The sequence below is a fragment of the Protopterus annectens genome, chromosome 3.part1 (assembly GCF_019279795.1).
Source record: "Protopterus annectens isolate FY-2018-M chromosome 3.part1, PAN1.0, whole genome shotgun sequence".
Classification (NCBI taxonomy): domain Eukaryota; kingdom Metazoa; phylum Chordata; order Ceratodontiformes; family Protopteridae; genus Protopterus; species Protopterus annectens.
The window spans coordinates 535,843,381-535,869,353 of record NC_056732.1 but is presented as its reverse complement, the minus strand read 5'-3'; positions in this window follow the sequence as shown (position 1 = coordinate 535,869,353).

Here is a 25,973-nt window from a genome sequence, read left to right as displayed (position 1 = left end):
GTGGAAGCTAGGTTAAGAAGGGAGGTGATGATTAGTGATCAGCAGTATGGTTTCTTGCCAGGAAAGAGCACTACAGATGTGATGTTTGCTCTGAGAGTGTTGATGGAGAAGTACAGAGAAGGTCAGAAGGAGTTGCATTGTGTCTTTATGGACTTAGAGAAAGCATATGACAGGGTGCCTAGAGAGGAGTTTTGGTATTGTATGAGGAAGTTGGGAGTGTCAGAGAAGTATGTAAAAGTGGTACAGGATATGTACGAGGGTAGTGTGACAGCAGTGAGGTCTGCGATGAGAGTGATGGATGCGTTTAAGGTGGAGGTGGGATTACATCAAGGATCAGCTCTGAGCCCTTTCTTATTTGCAATGGTGATGGACAGGTTGACAGATGAGATCTGACAGGAGTCCCCATGGACTATGATGTTTGCAGATGACATTGTGATCTGTAGTGAGAGTAGGGAACAGGTGGAGGAGACCCTGGAGAGGTGGAGATATGCGCTAGAGAGAAGAGGAATGAAGGTCAGCAGGACTAAGACAGAATATATGTGTGTGAATAAGAGGGAGGATAGGGGAATGGTGAGGATGCAGGGAGTAGAGGTGACAAAGGTGGATGAGTTTAAATATTTGGGATCAACATTTCAGAGTAATGGTGAGTGTGGAAGAGAGGTGAAGAAGAGAATACAGGCAGGATGGAGTGGGTGGAGAAGAGTGTCAGGAGTGATTTGTGACAGACAAGTACCAGTAAGAGTGAAAGGGAAGGTCTACAAGAGGGTAGTGAGACCAGCTATGTTATATGGGTTGGAGACAGTGGCATTGACAAAAAGGCAGGAGTCAGAGCTTGACGTGGCAAAGTTGAAGATATTAAGATTTGCACTGGGTCTGACCAGGATGGACAGGATTAGGAATAAGTATATTAGAGGGTCAGCCCAGGTTGGAAGGTTTGGAGACAAAACCAGAGAGGCAAGATTATGTTGGACATGTGCTGAAGAGGGATGCAGAATATATTGGGAAAAAGATGCTAAGGATGAAGCTGCCAGGTAACAGGAAAAGAGGAAGGCCTAAGATAAGGTTTATGGATGTGGTGAGAGAGGACATGCAGGTGGTTGGTGTGACAGAGCAAGATGCAGAGGACAGGAAGAAATGGAAACAGTTGATCCACTGTGGGGATCCCTAATGGGAGCAGCTGAAAGAAGAAGTAATCACTTCCGATTAAAAAATATAGAGTGTGCTACTTGTGCCATACTGTGGGCCTAGGCATGTTAGGAGACATTGAAACAATACTTGGCAAGTTATCACAAGAACCAGAAGATACCTAGACACATAAACCTTTAAGTAGGCATACTAAAAAGTTCTTCCCACCCTTTATAAGCACTTAATAGTTCCCATCAACCAAAATGAGTAGGATCATCCATGATAACCCTGGTGTAAATTTGTGTCTACCCATTCAATCATCAAGACTAGTCTTAAAGGCAGACAAAATAGTTTACTGCTTGATTTATAGTGTTAACATATTCCATAGGATAATATTTTGTTTAGTTAGGAATTTATCTCTCCAGTGAGTCTTGTTTTTGTTTATTTTTTCATTTATTTAGAATAAGTGTTTGTAGAGTAAGTGATTTTTATGAAGAGATAGGAGGCCAAATAGGACTGGGTCTTTCTAGGCTTGAAAAGCAAAACACAGGTTACCTTAGAGCAGCCAGTAGGCTATTCAGTATAATGAGAGTTGTAACACTCTTATGGGATAGTTGAAAGATTTAAGGCCTTTAATTTTCATGGCTAAAAATTGTTGGGGCCTTTCCAGAAAAGCAATACGTTTGGATTCGTACATACCATAAGGAACATTGTTGTCAATGACATGTCTGACAACAAACACTGTTGTCAATGATATGTCTGATAACTAAACAATACAGTGGTAAGATGACTTTGGATCTTGAAGAGACTGAGTTAACAATTGGGCCAAATTGAAATATTTCCTGACTAATTTGAAAACATAATGCTTGAAATGAAAGGGATTTGTCCACATAAGGTTACATGACTTCTTTGAATCTTGAAGACTTTCCCTTGGAAGTTAACTAGGTCAGATGGGAGCATTTTCTGACTATAGTAGAAAGGTAATTCTTGAATAAGAAAGAGATGTCCACATAAAGTCACATGTCTCTTATGATTGTAGGTGTCTGAAGAACAGTGACACTTATAACATATGAGGTGTGAGCAGCCTTTTTGACAAATGCTACTATGTTGCACTTTTTTGTGTTTAGCCTGAGACCATTTTCAGTATACTAGGTTTATGCCTATTCCAGCCCTTGTTAGAGCAGTTCAGTATATGCGTGTATAACGGTGCCTAACTTGTAGTCACCAACAAAACCAGAATATTGGTTTAGATGTCTTCAAAATAAATTATAAATAGGAGAGGGCCCAGAACTTATAACTGCTGTACCCCACAAGCAAACATTTTGTGTTCAGGGAGAGTACTGGCAGCTTTCACAACTTCACATTGTTGGATATCCAATTTGCAAACTAGTGAACAGCACAGGGGTTGTCATTACATTTTGTCTAATTTTCTAGTAATATCAGCAAAGTAAATATTATAAAAAGCATTTTCCAGGTCAAGGTAAACAGCGTACACAGAATAACCTTAGCTCGCAGCCACCTATATAACCTTTTCAAAGAAGTTTCCTAGGTTTAGGAAGCAGGAAAAACCCTTCATGATATAAAATTAAGTGGTCTGCAGAGAGTTAAGTAGATTATTTTGTTGGAGATTCATCACCCAGATCTCCAAATATCATCTTGCCTTAAAACATGTCCAAATGCTTTAGCCTGGACTCCATTTCTAGTCCAGATCTTCTTCTGACCCACAAAAGCAGCAAGCCTTCCACAAGGCATTTGATTCATGGTCCCTCCCCAAAGAGAGAGAGAGATGAGCAGATAGAGCCTTGTGACTCTTTTCTTCCCATCAGCTTTAGCAGGCACCAGAGCAACTAATCAAACTTCAGTTGCCTGGGTCATAGTCAGGGATTTTTATTCCTTTTTGCCAGCAGGAGTACTAATTACTATTAAACACAATACTGTGGCACAGAGCTAAATCTAGAAACACAGATGGCAGTCTAAGCTAGAGAGTATGTGTGAAAGTGTGAGCGTGTGTGTGTGTGTGTGTGTGTGTGTGTGTGTGTGTGTGTGTGTGTGCGTGTGCATGTGTGTGTGTGTGTGTGTGTGTGTGTGTGTGTGTGTGTGTGTGTGTGTGTGTGTGTGTGTGTACCCACCTGTCAACACATGATGAAGGGGTAGCAGCTTAAGGTTAGTATAGAGTCGCCTCCATTGCCTGTGATTCTCTGTTGATCCCATTGCGGCATGGCAGGAGTTGTATTCTCAGTCACACACCTGTCATGCAAGGAAGCCACACACACACACACACACACACACACACACACACACACACACACACACACACACACACACACACACACACACACACACACAGCACTGCCCTTGCAAGGGAATGTCTGCTATGTCTATGAATGTCATAGTATGAAAGAAGTATACATCAGCAAGTTAAAGAGGTAAAATATATATTTTTGCTATACAAAATTTGCCATAACTCTAGTTGAAAACCAAGGTACTAATGATGTCCATATCTTATCCTCCTCCCGCAAACTCTGGTTCATCATTATCATGTAATTTACACTACATTCAAGTTGCTGATGTTTTTTATTTAGTGTTGTTCAACAATGTGCTCAGAAACCTGTGTTCTAGAATCAGCTGTCATCTCTAATGATTGAGGTAACCCTGTCTGTTAAATATCTTCTTAGTTAAGCCAGTGAGCTGACTTATGGTCAGAAACTACTCAGTTCTGTTATGCCCAGATGCTTTGCTGGAGCAGATGTTCTCTCACTGAAGTATGTCCAGCCAGCAGGTACTACCACTCAATAGTCAATTTGGATTCTAATAAACAGAAGCCATTCTGAAAGATGAGTGAGATTCTTTATATAAGGTACAACAATCATTGCAGACTATAGATGAAGGCCCATGTACAATTTAGACACTGCTGTTCAATATCTCTTCTAACTTATTCTAAACAGTGAGACAGGCTTCTTCAAAACCATCTAACCCACCTCGTCAATAAGCTCATCTTCTCCAGAACCAAACATGGGTTTTGACATTCACACAGTGTTACTGCTTAGATTCTTCAACTATATTTAGGCATGTCTTGACAGAAGTGAGATCATACTGCAAGCTTTTTTGATTTCTCAAAGACATTTTATATACGGAACAGTCTGTAGTCATCTGCTGTTAATCTTCTTGTGATGTATGCTATAGTGATATGGTGTGATTCCAGTTATGTAAAGAATAGGAGCTCATTAATCAAATGGAAGACTGCAGCCTCTTTTCCCAGGTATGTCCTCATAAGAAGACTATAAGTATCTGCTATTGGCCTGATGCATCTATGTGAATATAATGTGACTGCATTTAAGATGAAGTTGTCTGTTCACCACAGCAGGTAATGGTATACTAGTGTGTTTCAGCACATGATCCTTGACCATACTGACTTACATGCAGGGCAGTTTCCTTTCAATTTATTCCAGACTGATCTATTACTGTCTCACACTCTGCTCCTGAAAATGTTGGGAAGTAAAAACCTTCCTTCTGGATAGAGGATGTCTGCTCAATTTATCTGCATCTGTAGAAGAGTTTGCCTATTCTCACAATTGTAGATGCATCCCCATGCCCACCCCCACAAACGCTCTTAGCACTTTGTGTTTATAATCTGGTATTAATTTGGATCATAAGGAGACACCTGACTGTATGTAACATTCATTGAATTGTTAACGAGGTTATCAGCCTACTCATTCTATGAATTGTACATGTTTCTTCCAGTGGAGTCAATATGTCAACAAGTAGAACACTTAATTTGTTGTTGAAAGATCAGAATGTTGTTGGTTCACCTTCCACCCCAAGAGATGAGTAATTTTCCAATACTGACACTGCAGTACACCATGAGGTGGTGCTAAACTCCTGTGTGCATTGCCCTTTTGAGCAGATGTTAATCTGAAGACCCATCTGCTTGAGGTAACACACATTGTTGTAAAAGATCTCACATCGCTTTTTGACATATTAGCTTCATTTTACACCTTTATTACAAAGTAAAAGAAACAAATGTAACGTCCTTCCCACTCATTCCAGCATGGCCATATCTTAATTTTTTTCAGAATTTCCAATAAGACCCTTTCTTTATTTAACAAAACTTCATCAGTTCTTGCTTCCCAGATGTCCCATGACACACTTAATAATAAATTGGCTATCTTTTCTATGTATTTTCATTTCTTTGTCTACAGTAGCCAAGTAGAATCATTTTCAAATGTATATGTCTAATATTTTTAATGTCATGTAACATTTTTAACTTCTCCCAAATTTCCATAGCTCTTTCACACTGCAAAAAATCACGTTCCACTGTTTCTTTCTATTTATAAAATTAACATAATCTTTCTTCTCTCACTTTATATTTCATACTGCTTTCTACTTGCAACGTAACTGCTGTCAATCTCAATAAAAAATGTGTCATACCATTATTATTTTATATTGTTTGTTTCACTTGCTTCAGGAAATTTGTTCCTTCTTTGAATTGGCACAGGTATGTATAAGTTCAGGGGTGCAGGGAGGCTTGACTTCCTGCAAAAAACAATTAAAAATGATTGTTTTCTACCTTCAAAGGATTGGAAATATTTTCTTCACACTTTTGGCTTGTCAGCTTTCAGAAAGTTAAGGTTTCATAGCAGAACCAAGAAATCCATGCTGTTTATATGGCATCTTTTGAATCCAAGGTTTATTCTTCACTATAATTCCTTTTCTTTATCAAAATACTGCACTTTATTATCTACCATTTTTTTTCCATATCATGTATGAGTTTGGTACATTCTTTATGCTCTATTTTTCTCCATTCTAATTATAATAGTGAACACATTGTTTTATATTTTCTTCAAGGTCAGTTCACCTTTCCTTCCAAGATGAATATGCAAAAGTCACACTCATGTTTTTATCCAATGAACTTCCTGTTCCCTTAGTCAATACCACATCTTTATATTTTTTCTTTTTAAATTTTTTGCACCCTTTCCTTCCTTAAATATACATCCATTCTCACAATGTTATACAAATTTTGTCAGATGATCTTAAAAACTGTTAAAATGTACCACTTCTTTCTTTTAATCCTTCTGACTTTACAACATAATTAACTTCAGTTTAATATCTATCCTTTTATATGAATACTCACTCTCTCTTTTCATAAAACTAAACTTCCCACTTTTTATATCCTAATTAATTCTACATCCCTTTCCATCTGCATTACAATTGAAGTCTCTTGTAAGCATGCCACTCGTATTTATCATCACAAAAGACTTAATTTCCTCAAACAACTGTTTCTTTCATTCTAGTATGTATGTATGTATACATATATAGATATTCCTACTAGCCTAACCATATTGGTTAAATCTTACTTTTTTACATTCTCCAATCAAATGTGAAGCCTCTCCTCAAAATAATATTTTTTGATGACCAAAAGTACCTTAGGGTACCCCTTTTCCCCTAATTTAAATACAATTCAGGAGATGCATAATACTATTTGTTTCCATCTTTAAAATTATGCCAGTATCCCATGATCCATTCCAGAAATTTATATCAGCTTTAATTTTTAAACATTTCTGACTGTTTCACACATTTTTGTCAAGCATTACAAAATTTAATTTAATTCAGTTTTATCAGTCCTGAACTGAATACATAATTTTATATGCCATTGTTTTTCTGTCCTGAAAATTATATTCATTCCAATTCCACAATGAAATAAAAAATGTTTCTATTAGAAGATCCCTTCAAAAGTGTAATTGCAAAACATCTCTTTGCCAAGATGTATGAAAGTCTTTCATTTGAGCCTTAAAATCCAACAGTACAATTACATTGTTCCACACATCATATCTGTTAATGCTACAGTCTTTCTTACTTGTAATTCTTAGCATTGGTCATCTGTCTTTTCTCTACTTCTTTCTACTTTTGCCCCTTTAGATATTCTTGCTGCACTACCACTGCATATGATCATTTTGGTACTTGCCCTTGTAAATAAAGTCCTCAATGCCGCTATTTTCCACTCTGCCCTGTCTAAAACCTTCCTCAGGTACCTTACTCCAGGACAACAAAGACTCATATCATGGGTCCTCTTACTGATTTTTGTTTTATCATCCAGTTTGTCTGACTGGATTTCAATAATTAAGAGCTCCTGCTGTGGTTGTCCTCTAATTCAAGCTCCCACCTGGACTCGTTCTTCTTCTGCATACTCAGAAGATATGTGAGGTACAGTTTCACTGCTTTCTTTAATCCCCTCTTTTTCTTGTCATTTTTTTGCAATAAAACATTAGCCTTGAGTCAGTTTCTCTTCCACAGTACCAGTCCTTCCAGCTGTCTTCACACTAGGAATGGGAGTAACATGCCCCAACTCAAAAAGTAGGAGAAGTTCACCGATACATTGGCCAAATTTCTCTTAGTCAGTTAGAATACCATGTTGGTTCTCCCCAAAAAACAGGCCACTATCCCAGTAGGACTAATCCAGTCAACAAAGCATAAATTAAATAAATATATGGCATAAATAAATTTTAGAATGATCCCATCTTATACTTCTCATAACTTGTTGCACTATTTCCCATATTGTCTCATGGAACATGTATCGCCTTCATTTTTTTGTATTCATTGTACCCTCAAATCTTTATTACTGCTACTTTTATAGTGGCATTTTCACTGCTTAGAGTTATATCCTATCTGAGCCATGAAGCACCAGACATCCATAGTTAATAAGATAGGTAGAGATCAGTCAATAACAAAATTCAAATGCTAAATGACATTTATTTATTTGTTTAATATTTGTTAAATGGATAGTTGGACTGGTCCAGGGACCTCTTTCAACCATGACCCATGCCAAGTAGGCAAATATAAAGTACAAAAATAAAAACACATGATAAGAGTTTAAAACACATTACAGATTTCAGATGTAAATGTAGATTCTTCTAAGATCTAAAATAAACATTGAATGTGGACATCAGATTTACAAAAGAAACAAAAACAGTTATATATCTCATAAAAGAGACACCAAATTCATGGATAGAAACTGCAGTGGGGATCATGACAGGGGCAGCCAGGGTTAAACAGTAAACACAGAACATGTAAAGCCAACAAGACAGCAGGAAGTGATCAGTTCTCTAGTCCCAAAGAGGGGAGGGAGGGGATGTGGGAATTTACAGAAACACCCCCTGATTACATAATTCCTTTAGCAAGAACCTTCGTCTAGACAGTACACCTAAGTATCAGCATCTGAGCTGTGGTCACTAGCCTACTCATTTCCCACTTCTCACTATCCAGAAATAAAATTAATCATCAGAAGAATGATTCTCCTCAAGGAAAGAAAGCCACCCACCCCAAGATTTCTGTGGAATGCCATACCTGTATGATGAAAGAAAAGAACTGGATTAATGGTTAGCAACATAACTGAAAACATAAATAGCTCTGACTATCTGAAATTTCTCTGAAAAGTAGAAACAAAAAGTATACACCCCACCCACATATAACTATTGCCCATTAAGGCAGTTACATACTGCATTAAGAATGCAGTCATTCACAGTTGTCTCAAGTGATAACTTTTATGATGTAGGCACCAGTGTTGGTTTAAAACTACTGTAATGCAAAATGATAAGAAATCAACAAAGGAGTCTAGCCACATAAAGTGCATGTGAGGAAGAATGTCAAACAAAAATGTTGTTAAAATGTGAAAAAAAGCCATTAAACAATGCTATAAAAGTGCTAAGAAACAAGGAAGGAACTAAAAAGAATAAAGAAGTTGATATATGGCTATATTTTCACATAGAAGATAGTGCAGCTGCAAAGAAGGCAACAAAGCAGCTGAAAGTGACATACCACCAAAAGAAATACATTCAATTAATAACTATTCCTCCATAGGGGCCCCGACCCTATATTTTCTGTACAGGTGTTTTCCTGCATATTCTGCGTACTTCTGATATAAACAGTTTACCACATTCATGAAAACCCTTTTCATCTGCACTCCCATGCAATCTTAAAATCCCTATAAACTTGCTATCACTCAAGCACTATCACCTATCCTGGGAAGGATGATGTTTCATATAGTATTCTTGTATATAAGGTCTAATAGTGTTTTTATTGAACAGACTGTCTGATTGGGTGACGAATGAACTGGTGCTAATTGTTTGTATTATAAGAATGATCTAGAACTGTTAGTGTTTTATGGTCTGAAGAAGCAATCATAAGACTGAGAAAGTGCTTACAGTTTTTTACTTTTGTTTGATTAAAGTTGCATAAGTTTTACACTGTCATGTTTCGTGTGCTGCTGCCGAGTTCTTCTTGCCTTAAAATTATTTCTTCATCCCTGCACGTTTACTGCTGGAGTTTTTCTCTTTTTTGCATTTTCCATGTGTAGGTTGAAGTTAAGGGATGAGCCTAGCTAAATTTGCCTGCATTTAAATGAAAAGCATTTTTTTTTCTAATGCATTGTTATTGGGATGAAATGTGGTAATGGTGAGGATATTTTGTTTAGCTTTGGCATGATACAAAAGAGCATTGCTTTTGTTTTGGAAGGCTTGAGAAGTTGTTTTTTTTTTTTGCTGCTGATCTAAGTGTTAAGAGTGAGAAAGTCAGCCTATAGTTTTTCCTGAAGAATTGTTAATTATTTGTTGGATCATAACCATGTCATTGGTGCAAAGAAGTAAAGGAAAGTAGGTGAGGTCCAATGAGTGTTTGATTATTTATGTGAATGAAAAGGAGTTGTAAGAATGGAGCCTTATGGTACTCTTTGTCAGTGCAAACACTGGCTGATAATGAATCACATTATTGCTGTAGTTCACAGATAACTACCACAAACTACCTCAATAGCATAATTACACTGCTACAAAGCCAATTTCTGCAAGACAAGAAAGTGGTTGCCATATTGCATGAAAACATTTTATGTAGGAATCAGAATATAGTGGATAACAAACTGTACTGCCATATAGGTAAACTGGCATTACAAAAGACAACTGGTAGTGAGTCTCAAGACTGCAGTGACCAACAGGGGGCATGAAGGCAATAGGAACACTTACTTATCAGAGGAGTGTGTGAAGTAACAGCACAGGGCATGACAAGGGGACTAGCATGTTGTTGGGGTTGTTCAGCTTGACAGGCAGCAGGGCAGGAAAGGTTGCAGTTGTACAGGTGGGTTGGGCTCAACCTGATAGGAAACAGGTACCAGGGAAAGATAAGTGGCTATCCTGTTGTGAAGGGGTGCAACCTGACAAGGAATAGAAAATGGAGCAGGACAGATTGAATATTGTAGGTGGAGGGGTGAGCAACCTGACAGGGAATGGTACTAATTACTACGTAGGGTTCGCAACAGCAAACAATATGAACATGGACTGTAAACATGCTATTGGATGTATTAGGCTTCCTTTACTCTGGCACAGAATGTGCTATCATTAAGTACAGTTCCGAGAGACAGCAGACATTAATAGCACCCATACTGCATACTGCTACTGCAACTGCCCCAGTGGGGTTGGGGGTTGGTGTAATGGTTAAGGTATTTACCTCACACACACAAGGTACAGGGATTGATTCCTGCCTTTGAAGGAAATTTGCCTAGGTTTAAAATGGCCTGCAAAGGCAGATAGCCTAATACTTACCTATGAACCTATGAGGCTATTAATGCACAGTGTCAGAATGGTAACAGCATAGAAACACAAAGGTGCCAAGACTAGGTATAGGCAATTAGAAAGACAGGATGACTACTGTTGTTTGATCATCAAGACAGAGATATCTCAAAGTAGTGGAAGAATTCCTAGTGTTCCTCTTTGGAGGAGGTGAGAGAACCGTCATACTTGGTAGTGTCTTGGATGTCTGTAGAGATGTGTCAGGTTACTAGTAGCATATGCCATTACTGTAAAATAGTGACTTGTAACTGAAAATTGTTTACACAGTTAAACACATATGCACATCTGTCAACCAGGGACACCAGAGATACAATAGCGACAACCTAAGCTATAGGATGGGTATGTACCTGAAGGCTATGTAAATTATTAGCCTATCGTGGTAGTGGGAGTAATACTTATGATGCAACATTGTCACAGGTAGGTTATCAGTATGCATTAACAGCTTTTACTGACAGAGGATCCAGCAAAACCGGAATGAGCATGCCTGTGTCTGTCATCAGTGACTAATGGCACAATGCATGTGCCACAGTCTAATAACACAGGGGCACAGGAGCCAGAAGCACTAGCAATGGAGATTGTACTCACATTAACCACAACTAAGATGATAGTGGAGTGGAAAACAGCCTTCCAGTTTCCCCTGTGTTTAACTCCAATGGAGCTCAGGAAGTTTGCACTGTAACTTCCAGTGGGTGGAACCTAAGCCTTTTGACACAATCACATTATGTCTTCACGTTTCAAACAAATGTTCATATCTCTGGAACCATACGGGGTTATGAAAGAAGTATAAATGACAAACTCTTCAGCATAAACTATTTTTACAATGGTAGTATTCTTTAGGTTCTAGGTCTTAAACAAATTTTTTTAAGTCATGGTAAACATAGTAACTATTCCATTTGTAATATTTTGCAAGCAACTTACACTAACTCAGCAAACACTCAGGATACACAAATACTGACAGCAGCATTTTATTCATCTATATGGCAGCTTTCATGTGAGGGTAAACAGTTCTGTTTGTTACTTGGTTGTTGAAATATTTAGAAAAATGTGAACATTATATCTATATAAATTAATATCATAAAAACAACAGTTCATATCTATTTACCTGCACTAGACAGAGGTTAACTATTAATGCAGATGAGTTTGGTATTGTGTAAGCTTTAAGATGAAATCTTTTAAAACCTTGTACTTAGTATGGTTTTGGAATTACTGATGCAAATATGAACAAGCAATATTTGATGCCTAGAGGTGTCAGTAGGAGTTAACTGCAGATGCACCTGGAGGTGTCACTCGGATGTAATTTAATGCTGGACATCCCATCCATGTCAGCATCACTTGGGTTACCAAGTCACACTGCCACAGACAGCATCAAGGAACACTGCCTGTGAGGAGATGTGCCTGGCACAGAGGACAGTCATGTAGGTTCCTGGCATGATCTTACCTCCAGGACATACCCAGTGTGTTATTTTTGCACAGATGAGCACTTTTCAAACCGTATCAAAGATGCTGATTGTGCCACATGGTCTTTGTGAGGCACTTCAAGTGACTGCAGGACATCCTACAACACATAGAATGACAAGGTATATAGAAACAGGGAGCTGACACTCCTGTTGAAGATAGTAGTGTCCCAGTTACAGCCACTGGTGCAGACATATAGACACAGACAACTGCCTGCCAGAGTCATGGTAGGGGATGCTATAAATGGTTCATCATCACATACCAAGCTTTCTCGGGTGGTAAACATCATTGTGGAGATAGCTGCATTAGCTATACTTTCCATGGCTGCCTCCACCCTTGGGTGTGGACACTCCCCTGGTCAAGGCTGATACTCTTACACTTTTGTTGAGGGTGATCCCACTGGCAAGCCATTCAGGGTCCAACAGTTCAATTCCATCACAATCCCCTGTAGTTCTAGTTCAAGCAACACCTACCTGTGGCTGTTCACAGGGTCACAACTATAAAAGATCTACTGCCACATCACATGTGGGTCAGTTCAAGGTTCCATCACATGCTGATTGTGTGGTACACCACTGACTGTACTGGATGCATTCAATCCTGATAGTGAGGGACCACATATTACACCTAACCAGCATTCAACAAATTGAAGAGCTACACCCATCACTAGAGGATGCAGTTGGTGACTCCTCCAACCTCCTAGCTCTATGCATGGTTACCACATGAACAAACCATGATCTTTGCATCTGTGTTAACATTGCTGTTCCTTGTCACTGTTCCCCTCCCCTCACCTGTGAAAATAATGATGACTGTGCTATGCCTACTCCTGTGCCAGTATGGTAATGGCTTGGCCAGTCAGTGCACTGTATAGCATAGCCTAGATGCATTAGTACATGTTTCAGATTTATTCTGTGTTTTTCTTGTCATGGCATGCTTTGAATTTGTGCTGCAATATATTTCACCCAGTTCTACCTCACATGGGGTACCTACTCCTAACCCAACTCATCTTACACTGCTATCACAGTTATCTCTGGCAGTGCTACAGTGTCCCCACATTATAATTGCTGTCAGAGCAACATATTATGTAGAATGGAGCAGATTGTAAATATCTTGCTACATATCTCTGAAGTATACTGCAGCATACCACCCATTGTATTTAACAGTGTAAACAGGCCTTCAGAAGTCCAAACACATATTCAGTGATATGCCTTGTCTGTGACATTACGGTGTTATACACTGTCTTTGTCATGGTCTGAATGCTGCAGATGGGGTTCATTAGCAACTGTTCCAAGGCATTTCTGCATCACCTGTACCACACAACAGTAGATACTATTATGAGTGACTTGCTGTTTGAATTCATGGAAACAGCGCAATGAGGACTGTGTGGTTGGCATTGTATGTAACTAAAGTGTGAAATGCATACCACCTTGCAACTGATGGAGTTGAAGCCTTTATTGCAATTGGTGCAGTCAATGGTCTACAGAACCTTAGTTGATTTGTCTATGTCATACAATGTCCACAAAGTGATGGCTTTCTTTTCCTATCTGTGGAAATCAAATATAGTCCTCCACATGCTGCAGCATCATGTCAGGAAACATGTAGGATTCTCAAGGTCATTGCCTGTGAAATTCCTAATGCCATGCCTTCTTGCATATTGAAATCTCCCTGTAGCAAGAATGGATAAGAAATTGGCAGTCTATGCATAACCCCTTGATTCCTTGTAAGAGCAGCACATGTTTACTAACTCCCATACGGTGTCCTTATCCACGTGATAGCAGCTGATAATCTCCTGATTGTGAATTTGATATCTTAGCTGCTGTCAGACCCTTCTGTGATGTAGAAACTGCCTATGTTCAGCATAGTAGACACGGACTATGAAGATGGCCACAGACACATATGATGCTGTTAATGATGATGCTATAATTAGCATCGTCATGTGAGTGAAGCTCCTGTAGAAGCTCCCATACACGGGAAAAGACTGACATTTAGTATAGATGATTGCTTCAGCCCTTTGGACTACCAGTAAACATTTCTGAATGACTCTGCCATGTTTGATTTTACATAACACTTGGCCATCACTAGCATGCTGGCTCTCATTTCCATGTTACTGTGCGGTTACTTGCAGATGATGCATACAGCACCATTTATTCATTAGCAAGGTCACTCTATATGTGTCTTTAAATTGCTCTGTCCCTGTGTATTACCACTCACCACACTATTTCACATAACACTATGCACTATTTATTTATGAATAGCCCCCATTGACACCCAATTTATTCTAAAGAAATCCCTTAAACTACTGTTCTTTAACAACAGCCTATCAAAGCAAGTGGATATCTTAATCTAGATATTAAACTTTCATAAAAAAAAACACAAAAACCACAGTAGAAGCAGCAAATGGAGGCAAAGAGTAACACAAGTAGAAGTAACATTACTTCTACTTGTGTTACTCTTTGCCTCCATTTGCTGCTTCTACTGTGGTTTTTGTGGTTTTTTTGGTTCATTTTTTTGGCACCTGTTTGATTTATTAAACTTTCATAGTTTAGCTTACTAAGTGAATCATAGGTTCTTAGGTTCATAGTTGGTTACTAGACTATCAACCCAAGATCTGTTTTAAGCCTAGCCAAGCTTACCCCAAATTTCCGAAAATATTGCTGACCTGAGTCAATACCCCAAGGAATTTTACAAGTTACGATATAGGTTTGTATATGTCAAGCATTCACTGGCTTTCCTTGTCTATGAGGGACATAGCTGCCAAATTGGGGTAAGTATGAGATTTTCCAAACCAGGGGTAAGTTTGATCCCTCATAAAATCCTCCAAGGCTAGTTACGAAAATAAAATTGCCAAAGATTCCAAAGACAACCACAAGGCATTCTATAACTATGTCAAGAATCTAAATGGCAATGCTTAGATCTGCTCTGAGCTACAACAGAATGGCATTAACTATACTGATCCCAAGGATATTGCCAATATCCTGGCAGAACGATTCAGTGCCAACTTCACCCCCCTCTCACCCCCTAAATGGTCCATCTCAGTACCAAAAGATTGCCAAATTCCGGTAATAACGGCCACACAGGTAAAAAATGCTCTCTCCAAAGCTATGAATACAGCATCCATGGGACCAGATGACATCCCGGGCTGTGTACAAAATGAACTACAAAATGAACTGGCACCTCACCTAAGTGTCATGTTTAATCATACCCTCACCTCAGGCTTCATGACCACTGAGTGGCGCACAGCTACTGTTATCCCACTCCACAAGGGGGGATCCACCTTGGATCCCTGGAACTACTGCCCCATCAGTCTGATGAGCCTGATCTGCAAGGCCATGGAATGTATTATCATGGAACTGATAAACAAAGACATTGGCAACCTTAAAACACTGGACCCCACCCAGTTTGGGTTTGTGAAGGGCCAATCTTGTCTCCTGAACCTGACTGGCTTCTTCGAATCAGTCTCCAGGGCAGTGGGCATGGGTAAGGCAGTCCGCACAACCTATCTGGACCTTGCCAAGGCCTTTGACACCATCTCCCACTCTGGAATCATAGATAAACTTACTAAGCTGGGCATTAATCCCTATGTCACTCAATGGGTTGCCAACTGGCTTACTGACAGAACCCACACTGTAAAAGTAACAGACTCCAAATCCAGCTTCAGACAAATGACAAGTGGAGTACATCAGGGTTCAGTCCTGGGAACCTCTCTTGTTTGGCATCTACTTCTCTGAAGTACAGGCCAACACTAAGGGACTCTGGCTAACAAAGTTCGCAGATGACTGCAAACTGGAAGCCATTATTGAATCCCCAAATGATGTGAATACTCTACAAAAGGGACTTATAGAAACAGATGCTTGGTGCCAGAGCCACGGGCTCAAGCTCAATGCCAAGAAATGTATAGTTATCCCCTTTGGGAATAAACATGTACCCATGAATTACCACATAGGTGGCAGTACACTAAACACCAAAAGTGTGATAAGAGATTTAGGGACACAGACAGACAGTGGTCTCACCTTCAATAACCACATTGCCACAACAGTCAGTCAATCCTTCTATGTGGTACACCTCATCACTAAGGGCTTTTCATCTAGAAAAAAAGAGGTCATTGTCCCACTGTACTTAGCATTCATTAGGCCCATTATAGAATACAACGCCCCATTTTGTATGTACCTCTCAAGACATCTGCAACAACTGGAAAGGCCGCAGAAATACCTCACTAAAAGAATCACAGGCCTAAAGCAGATGCCCTATGCTGACCACCTTAAAAAACTCCAGCTATACTCTGTCGCATATCGTCTACTCCGAGGCGATCTCTGCTTAACATACAAGGCCATGTCAAACCCAGAGCTTTTGAACATGCTACACTTAAAGAAATCCCAATCCCTCAGAGCCACATGCTCCAGGGATCTAAACTTTGTCATCACAATAAACAAAACATGCTGGAGGGATAGGTTCCTGACCCAGAGACTCCCCAGACTCTGGAATAGACTGCCCATACATGTCAAGCAGAGCACCTCTTGGGCCCTCTTCAAAAGGAACCTTGATGTTTGGATGGGAGAAAGAAAATTCACCCCAGGGATCATGTCAGTTGCTCTGCTAGACAGGGGTCCAGGGAAGTAAATAGTGTGGGAAGAAATAGCCAGGGAATAGCCAGGGAATTGTTATGGCTAGGCTTGTGTAGGCCCTAGGGGCAATAACCTAGTACCAACCTATGAACCTATGAACATCGATGGGAAGCTTGTTCCAGACAAGGGATAATCTTTGAGACATATATACTGTATGTCCTTCCAACATGTCTTGTTTACGTTGGTTACGAAATTTAGGTCCTTAGAACAGGTACTTCTGATACTATTTGTTTTGCAGATATGCAGCAAATCCATCAGTGTGGGGTCAGAGGTTGCCTTGTAGTCTAGGCAGAGATCACCACCTAGTAGTCTGTAGGAGACCGAGCACAGGGATAGGGCTTTGAGGTGGTCCAAGTAGGAAATGATGTTTACTCTCTCTATTCTTTTTTGTGGTCTCTCAATCTGTTTTAAGTGCTTAGTCATCTATCTGCTGATGGGTACACTGTACTCAGTGACTGGTCAGAAGAAAGCCAAGGGGGAGCAATAGTCAGTATCAATACCACCCAGGAAAATGGCATGGACAGCTACAAAGGGATTCCTATTTGAAATATGGTATCTGTAACAAACCGGACTACACTTATGAATAATCCGATTATTAAATACTGAAAGCAGCATTTGTTTACATTTTGATTACTCGGGTAAAGCACTGACCATAGACTGACCAATTGCAGGCGTAGTCTGGGTTACAATCAAGTAGTAACATCATAGCTTCAAGCAAATCATAAAACATGCATAAATGATAAAAGCAACATATAGATAAGGAAATGTGTGTGAAATTGCATAGTCACAAAAGCAAACACATTGGCATTCATATGTACTCAACTATATATCCAGCAGAATGCAAAACTGCATCTAAGATGAGTGAGTCAGTGAGTTAGTGATTGACTGACTATAGTGTACTCACAGCCCATGTACAAGTAAATATTGAACAGTCATCAGAGAGGAACTGAACGCATAACTCTAAAATCCATACTGATTAGAAATTCAGGGATGCTTGTCTGTTAATAGACTGCAATAGGGATTTTACAGTTTACTTCATTTTCACTTTATTTTAAAGTATGTTAAACTGCAAAATACTGTTACTTTTATTTAATTGTTAAATGCCTGTAGCAAGCAGAGAGGAATCAACTGAAAAAGACGAGTTTCATTGTTCCCTGTATTCTGAAAGACTGCCTGGTTGAAATACCTGTTTTATCAGAGAAATTAGATTACTAAGGGACATAGTAGCAGATGGTTGTGTGGTCCATTGCACACAGGAATAGAACCCTGAATCCAGTCCTTCCAGTATGCATTTGACCTGTGAATATACCTCTCAACTGTTTAGATTTTTGCAGAATTTCCTGATTTTTGCCTTATATTTTTTGGTCTGTTCCTCATAAAATGTATGGCTTTCTGGTAAATCATTGAGGAATGAAGTCACTAAATAATGACAGACATTTGAATTTCAGGTTTAATATCCTTCATAAAATACATTCTAATGCAAAACCTGTTTTTCTAAGTGTATAAGAGCATTATTTAAATTTTTTCCCTGATTTTTGAGCCTTTGTCCCCTATTATTTTTGGCTTTATCTGGATTTCTTGCACGTACAGATTGAGAGGTATGCCTGGGGAGCTAAGAACTGTACAGGCTAGTTGAAAAGGTATGGGCATGATAGCTCACACTGGGTCCTCAGAGGAAGGGAACTGGCAGATGGTCAGGCAATGCAGTTCCAGTGTGACAAGTGCTCAGAGAAAGACTTGTCCAGCAAGAAAATCTCAAAGGCTCCAGTCAGGCTTGCAGGTGTGTGGAATGACAGAATGAAACATTCCTCTATTTGATTGCAAAGGTATACAAATGTGATGCTTACTTTTTGCTTCTTTTCACTTTGTTGAGATGTTATCTATAATTTGTTTCATTTTACTTTTTTTCAGACTAATTTAAAACTGAAACATGTTATTTTTGCTTCACTTTTAACTGCACTTGGCAGATGTTGGACCCTTTCTACCACTCATGTTTACTTACATGAGATGTCCTTTTATTGTGTTTTCTTTTTATTTCCAAAATGTTTTTATTCATTTTATAACACAATAACTTAGCAGTATTGTGTTTTCTTTATGTCCCAGCTTGTCAGATTTAGGTAAAATCTAAAGGGCAGAGGCTGTTCTAAAAGTATTGGGACAGGCATACATTAATACTGTTGACCCGAGCAAAAGTTCCATTCTGAGTGATGAAATGTTTGTTTTCTGTTGAAGCATGAAATGCCTTTCTATTGTGTAACGTTTTTGTGGTATTTTGTTATACAGCATTTGACTGCTACTAAGATTTTAGTGTTCTGTATTTTGCCAGTTGAGTACGGTTAGTACAGAACTTAGAGGCACTTTGCACACTGAAGGGCAAAATTGGCCATGGAGATATGGGGACATATAACTTGCATATTAATGGTTCCAGTAAGTGCACATCCTCTTTCAAAAGTGACTTTCACTTCCCTTTCTCCAAATCTCAATGCAGAAAGTAAGACAAACAAAGACACTGACTCCACCAAAATTAACCAGGGCACGACAAGATGCTAATGATATCATTTACATCCCCGCCCTCCTTATTAAGTATCTTCCAAGATGCTAGAAACATGGTTATGTTTAATTTGCTGGACAGTAGAAGGAGACAATAATCTTCTAAGTCCTTTTAGATAACGGGTAAAATGTAGACTGATGCCCTTTTAATGGGTGAATGAGGGAATAACAGGGTATTAATGTTAAAAAACAAGTCTGCCATTACACAGCACCATATTAAGCTGCCATAAAGCAGGGCCTGACAAAACTTTTATATTCACTAAACGTGGCTTAGCTTGTTTAGCAAGTGTCAAACAAAATAAAAGTCAAAAGAAAAAAAAATTATAATTCAACTGTAAGTGCAGTAGCACTTAGAAGAAGTTGTAATTTCAGGTGCTCAGTTTTAGTCCGCTTCTCTCTAATATTTTATCAACAATCTTCGTGCTTCTTCCTGTCAAGGCCCCCTTATTCCACATTCCGATGATTCCACCATCATCTGCTCATCACATTGTTTCCCCCTCACCTTCAACTTATAACAAAGGAAGATTTTAATTCCATTGAGTCTTGGCTTAGTAAAGCCCAAACCCTACTCAGTCCTAAGAAAGAAAAAAAAAACAGAAGCTCCTTCTATTCAGTCCTAAAACGTATGATCCACACAAAACCAAGATCAGGATATTTTCTCTGAAAATGGCAGAAATTTAAGTTATTACATAGACAAAATTATTAAGTATGACAATAGACGATCAGTTTAAATTTCATTGCTACATCCATAATAACATTAAGTAGACTCACCAGAAACGTGGAATGCTTTTAAGGCATAAACACTTTCTAAATCATTCCATGAAAACTATTCCTTGCCACCACTAATATTTTACCTACACTGCTATATGGAGCCCAATCTTTGCTAACATACAAACTTCATTAAAAACAAAACTTTGAACATGCCACAGCAAAGTGGCTATGTTTGCAAATAGTGCATTACATTACACCCACAGCTATTCCTCGTTTCAGTCTCTTAAGTGATTCGAATTCCCACATCAGCTAACCTATCTTTAGTTTATAGCAACTCATGGTATCATTCAGAAACCTGTCCACCCTATAAATACATAATAAACAAACAAAATAAAAATCCCAATATCTTTAAACTCTGGGAACAAATTTTCAATATTATAATTACATAAACCATTGAATTTAAAATACAATTACAACATACACAAAAATCACAACATTATGTAGTAGTAAACTAACTTGATGGTACTAACCCTGGAGAAAACAACTCATATTTCTTTTTATACTATTAAAATAGGAAAGCACTCATGTAAATAGTCTAAATATGTTTTAACTACATTGTTGTTTTATCTGTCGAATATCACCTGTGTATATTCTTGTGAAATGATGTGTACTGAAAATGGAAAAAATAATAAAATATTATTGAAAAAAAAAAGAAACCTGTCCACCCTGCCTTAGGTCCATCTTCCAGTTACCTCCCAAAATACCTTTCTGATCGGAGGACAGACAACTCCTATCATTTCATAAACTCAATAAATCATTGAGGAGAGGAACTCCTCAAAGACAGTGAAACTTCCAACAAGTCCATCAGATGAATTGTTCAGTCTAACCACAAATGAGATGAGGAAAACCCTGTGACAGGTGAACCCCAGAAAGGCTGCTGGACCAGACAATATCCTGGGAAGGGTGTTAAAGAAATATGCTAAACAACTAAGCACTGTAGTTGCGGACATTTTTAACATCTCCCTTGTCCAAGCAAAAGTACCCAAATGCTTCAAAAATACAAACATTATACCACTTCCGAAGAAAGCAACTCCCTCAAGCCTGAATGATTACAGACCAGTAGCCCTTACATCACACTGTCATGAAAGGTATTCAAAGACTGGTCAAAAAACATCTGTCAACAAAACTACCAGTTGCACTGGACCCACTACAGTTTGCATATTGTGCCAATCACTCCACAGAGGATGCCATCTCGGTTGCACAATAGTTATCAATTTACAATGTCAATCAACTGCAATATTTATCTGCTAGCTATTCTAACATAAGTATGCAATAAATAAATGTGCAATAATCAATCACTCAGCTGCTAAAAACTGTAGCTATAGTAATTTATGGTAGTATGTTGTAAAATAACAGTCTAACTTAATGTTATGTATGTTGCATGTGCTATATGTAATTTGTATGTGTGTAATTGTCATCTCAGTATGAGCCTGATGCACGCAATTTCGTTTAGGTTACCCTTGTAGAGTCTAAATGACAATAAAGTTCACTTGAACTTGACTTTTGGTCAAACCTCTGCTCCTACTATTTAGCATAAATCTGGAATTCCATGTCATTTTCCATGAGATCTAACTCAAACCTTCTACATTTAAATACTTGCCAAAAGGAATTGCTATCCAAATCTTGGCTCTGCTCCTACACTTACCCAGGCTGAACACTTCAGTTCTAGTGTATTTACATTAGCTTCTTTAATTATAATCCCTCTACCACACTGCTCCTCTCTAGTAATCTACTTTCTATTTTTTGTACCTAGTTACCTAATGTATATTATACTGCACTGTTTTATTTCTAAATGCTATCATTCAAATATGTTTGAAACAACTGTGTACTATTAATTGTGTTACTTTTGATGTATATGGGCTTCTGCTAAAAGTGGATTCTTCTGACCCAGTCAGACTTGCCTAGTAAACAAATATAAATAAATAATAAAATAAATAAATAGTTTCCCCTTGGCAAAGTGAAGCTTAAAAAAAGCCATGTTAGGTGAGGTAGAAAAACAATGAAAAAAGTAATACAATCACCTTGAAATTATTTACATTTAGTTACTTCCTGCTTCTGTGAGTGAGAGTATGCTTACGAAAGAGAAAGACAGAGCATACACCTCATAAGTTCTTTGCAAGGCTTTCCAATAACATGCAATGTTTAAACTACAAAGGTATGAAATTTTAATTCGGACATTATTGACGACTAATCCTTTGCAATTTACCAGAAAATCAAACATTGTACAAAGAAAAGAGCAAAACTATAAGGCAAAAATAAGGAGTATTGTTTAAATTCAGGAAACATTGAGGTGCATGGATGGGCTGCAACCTTGCAATGCTTCACAAACTATGATTTTTTTTAATTCCTCACAGTAAAACGTGAGATATATTCAGTCAATAAAGTGTCTGTAACAGCTGAGTACGTGTGTGTATGCACACGCTTGTTTGTGTGTGTACGTGGGTGTGGGTGTGTGTGCATGTGCACATGTGTACGGGCATTAAAAACTTATATTTGGATGTAAATAAAATACTTCATTCAACAACAGGTGCATATGTTACAACTGTTAAACATTAAGTGGAGGAACTATTTTCCATCAAAACTATAAAAATGTATAGACTAGAAAACAGCATATAGGAAGCAATTAAACAGCCAATTATCCATGGTATAATTCCCTGCAGAGCTGGTGTTACAAGGGAAATAACTCACATTCCAATACCTCTCAGAGGTCTTTTATATCCTCAGTTATGTCCAACCTGTTAGGGATTATTGTGTGCTTAACCTCTTGTCCAATGCCCTCTTGAACTCCTATGCTTCTGCCATCTGTTACAGTAGTTCTTTCCACAAGTCCAAAATGCTTTCTGAAAAAAGTACTTTTGGAGATTCAGAAAATCGCTAGCCCCTACAAATTGCTGTTGTACTTCCTTTCCCCATCTGTTCTTCCTGCTCATAATAATCCCTTCATATTTCACCAATATCATATTGTGTAGCAGTATCATGTACCCTCAGTTTCTTCTGGTCTCAAGTGAGTAAAGCTCCAGTCCCTCTATCATCTGTTCATATTCCTTCTATGTTATCCCACATATTTTTCTGGTAGCTTTCCACCGATTCTTTACAGTAGCTTGATATCTTTTTCATTATATGGATTTGAGAAATGCATACAGCATTCAATGTTTGGTCTGCCCAAGGCTTTGTAGAGTGGAAGCATTATTTCTTTGCTTTGGGGATCTTTTTTTCCCTGAGAGTGCACACCAAGATTCTGTTTATTGCTTCCATAGCCCTCACACTTTGCTCCAAGTTGTCCAGTCTATCTATGATCATAGACAAACCAAGAACCAACAAGGCAGATAAAATGGATGGAACAATTAATATTCTGGGTAAGGCACCTAAGTGTGTGCATCGATGAGCTAGATGCATTAAGAATTTGTTGGAAAACCGTGATACACATTTTGTGACTTTTAGTGGGAAGAGATTGGGTACCTTTAAATGCGGCATGTGTTCACAGTTGTTGCTGTTGTGTCTTTCAGCTTTTCCCAATTAGGGGTCGCCACAGCGGAACTCCAGTCCGCTAATGATTGGTAGTTGATTTTTACATGCCGAGGTACCAGCCCTGATGTACAGCCTTCAACGAAGATATGTCCATTCACGCATGTCTCCACGCAGAAGATGCTCTAGCTGAGAATCAAACCGGACAGCGTCTTACTGTGAGGCAACAATGCTACTGCAGCACTACCACCATGGATATTGCCCATATATTTTGGAAGGTACAGAAGTTTTTGTGAACAAAACTTGTATTAGAACAAATGTCCACTGTACATGTGAATCAGGGGGCATTGTTTATTCAGCTTTGTGCAAAAAATATTCACACTTTTATATTGGTAAAACTGTCTGTCTATTTAAGGAAAGAATTTACGAACATATCAATGACATTAAGCACAGGAGAAATACCAGTTTTTTATTTTGTCATCTTGAAGGGAACCCTGAACACGAATTTGCATTTTTTGACATTGACACTGTCCATCAGAGCACATCGGGGACCATGGGCTGATCTATTAGAATGTAAAGAATTGTATTGGCAATTAAAACTAAATGCCACAGTCCCCCCTGGTTTAAATGAGTCTATTTCCATAGCTAGTGTGCTAAGATTAATGTCATATAATGTGTTATTTCATTTCTGGTTTTTATTGTTATGTTTTATATTTTGTATGTTATTTTTAAGTATTGCAGTGGGTACTTTTATTGAGTAATACCTCTTTAGGAAGGAACATGTGACTTTTGTGAGGGCTATTTAATAGTGGGTGTGTGAAGTGTTCTATGATTCTGATGACGTTTTGTTATATTCTTACGAAAGCTCTCAATTGTTTTGACTAAAAAGGACTTGTGGTTATCCTTGCTAGTTGTGGTGCTCTCTGCAGGTTACATTTTTGCCTGTCTATGATCATCACCCCCCCAGATCCTGTCCTGCTCTCTTATCATTGGTAACTCTCCAACCAGATGATACTTCAGACCAGGGCTGTTGTAACCTAAGTGCGGTACCTTGGATTTGTTTGCACTGAACCTGCGCTAACACCTTTCTGCTCACTTGTTCAGACTTTCCAAATCCTTCACTAGCCTCTACTTCCCATCCACCACTGCTGTACCTAACTTTGTGTCATCTGCAGTGCCTTATTCCTCAGATGTGCCTCATAAAAGCACACTGAAGAGTACTTGCAGAAAAAGGACAGACTCCTTTAATCGATTGTGTTTTGGCAAAATGGTTAAGTTGCTTATCTCACAGACACAAGATCCAGGGTTTGATTCTCGCCTTTAAGGGAAATTATCTGCACTTAAATGATCCACAAAGGTATTTAGCCTAGTATTTATTTATGCTCTCTCAGTGAGTTCCCTAATTCCTCACATTGTCCCTCTCACTCAGTCCATTGTGTTCTGCCATGCAGCAATCCAGTTCCTCAGTCTTGCTCCTATCTCCAGTCCCTCTGGCTTTCCTATTATCATCCTATGAGGGACAGAGTCTAAGGTCTTGCTGAAGCCAAGTAGACCACACCTAATGGTACTACTCTACCAAATGTAACTATAACTCAGTCGAGAAACATATGAGGTCTTTTTAACCCTACTATTGACTGTTAACCCCTCCTTGGTTCCAACTAGCCAATTTGCTCCTCTTTAGGTGAAACTCAGCCCATTTATTTCCAGTCACAGCAAGAGTGCTGTGACCCTTCACTCCATGATCTAGGCAGCAGTCCCTTGATTCATTCATTCTCCAGAAGGTGAATGTCTGATCAGGTTCAGACTATTACTTGAACTGGGCAGTCCCTACTCATCTTACCCCAACTCTGTGGCAACCATTTTAGCACTTACATTGCTGCCTGGAATTCTCTGGTGCTTCAGTGCATATCTACCACTCCCAGATTCATTGCAGAGAGGCTTCACTTGAACTCTAATACTGCTGATCATGCCCACACTCCTGTGTGCAGGCTGTCAGCAGGTCAAACTGCCTCCATTCCACTAGGATAGGAGAGCCAATATATGTCATCCTTTCCTTATCCAGATATTCCAGTGTGTTATGAAGCTATTCAAATATAGGTGTATGGGGCACACTGAAGGCTTTACCCCTCTAAACCACAGGGCCAGACAAACTGGGTCATGTTTGGCTGACAGCTCCTTCTGGTGATGAACCAACATTGATTGCTGTCCTAGTGACTGTTGGTTTCTAGAAATGTTTCCAGCCTTCTTCTTTGGATTCTCCCCATGTCTTTACCCACCACTGTTGATCAGCTAACAAGCTCATATTTCTCTGGATTTTTTCCTACTGTCTTTGCCATGCACAAGTGTACCGCAATTGTTTTCTTCTAGTCTTCTGACA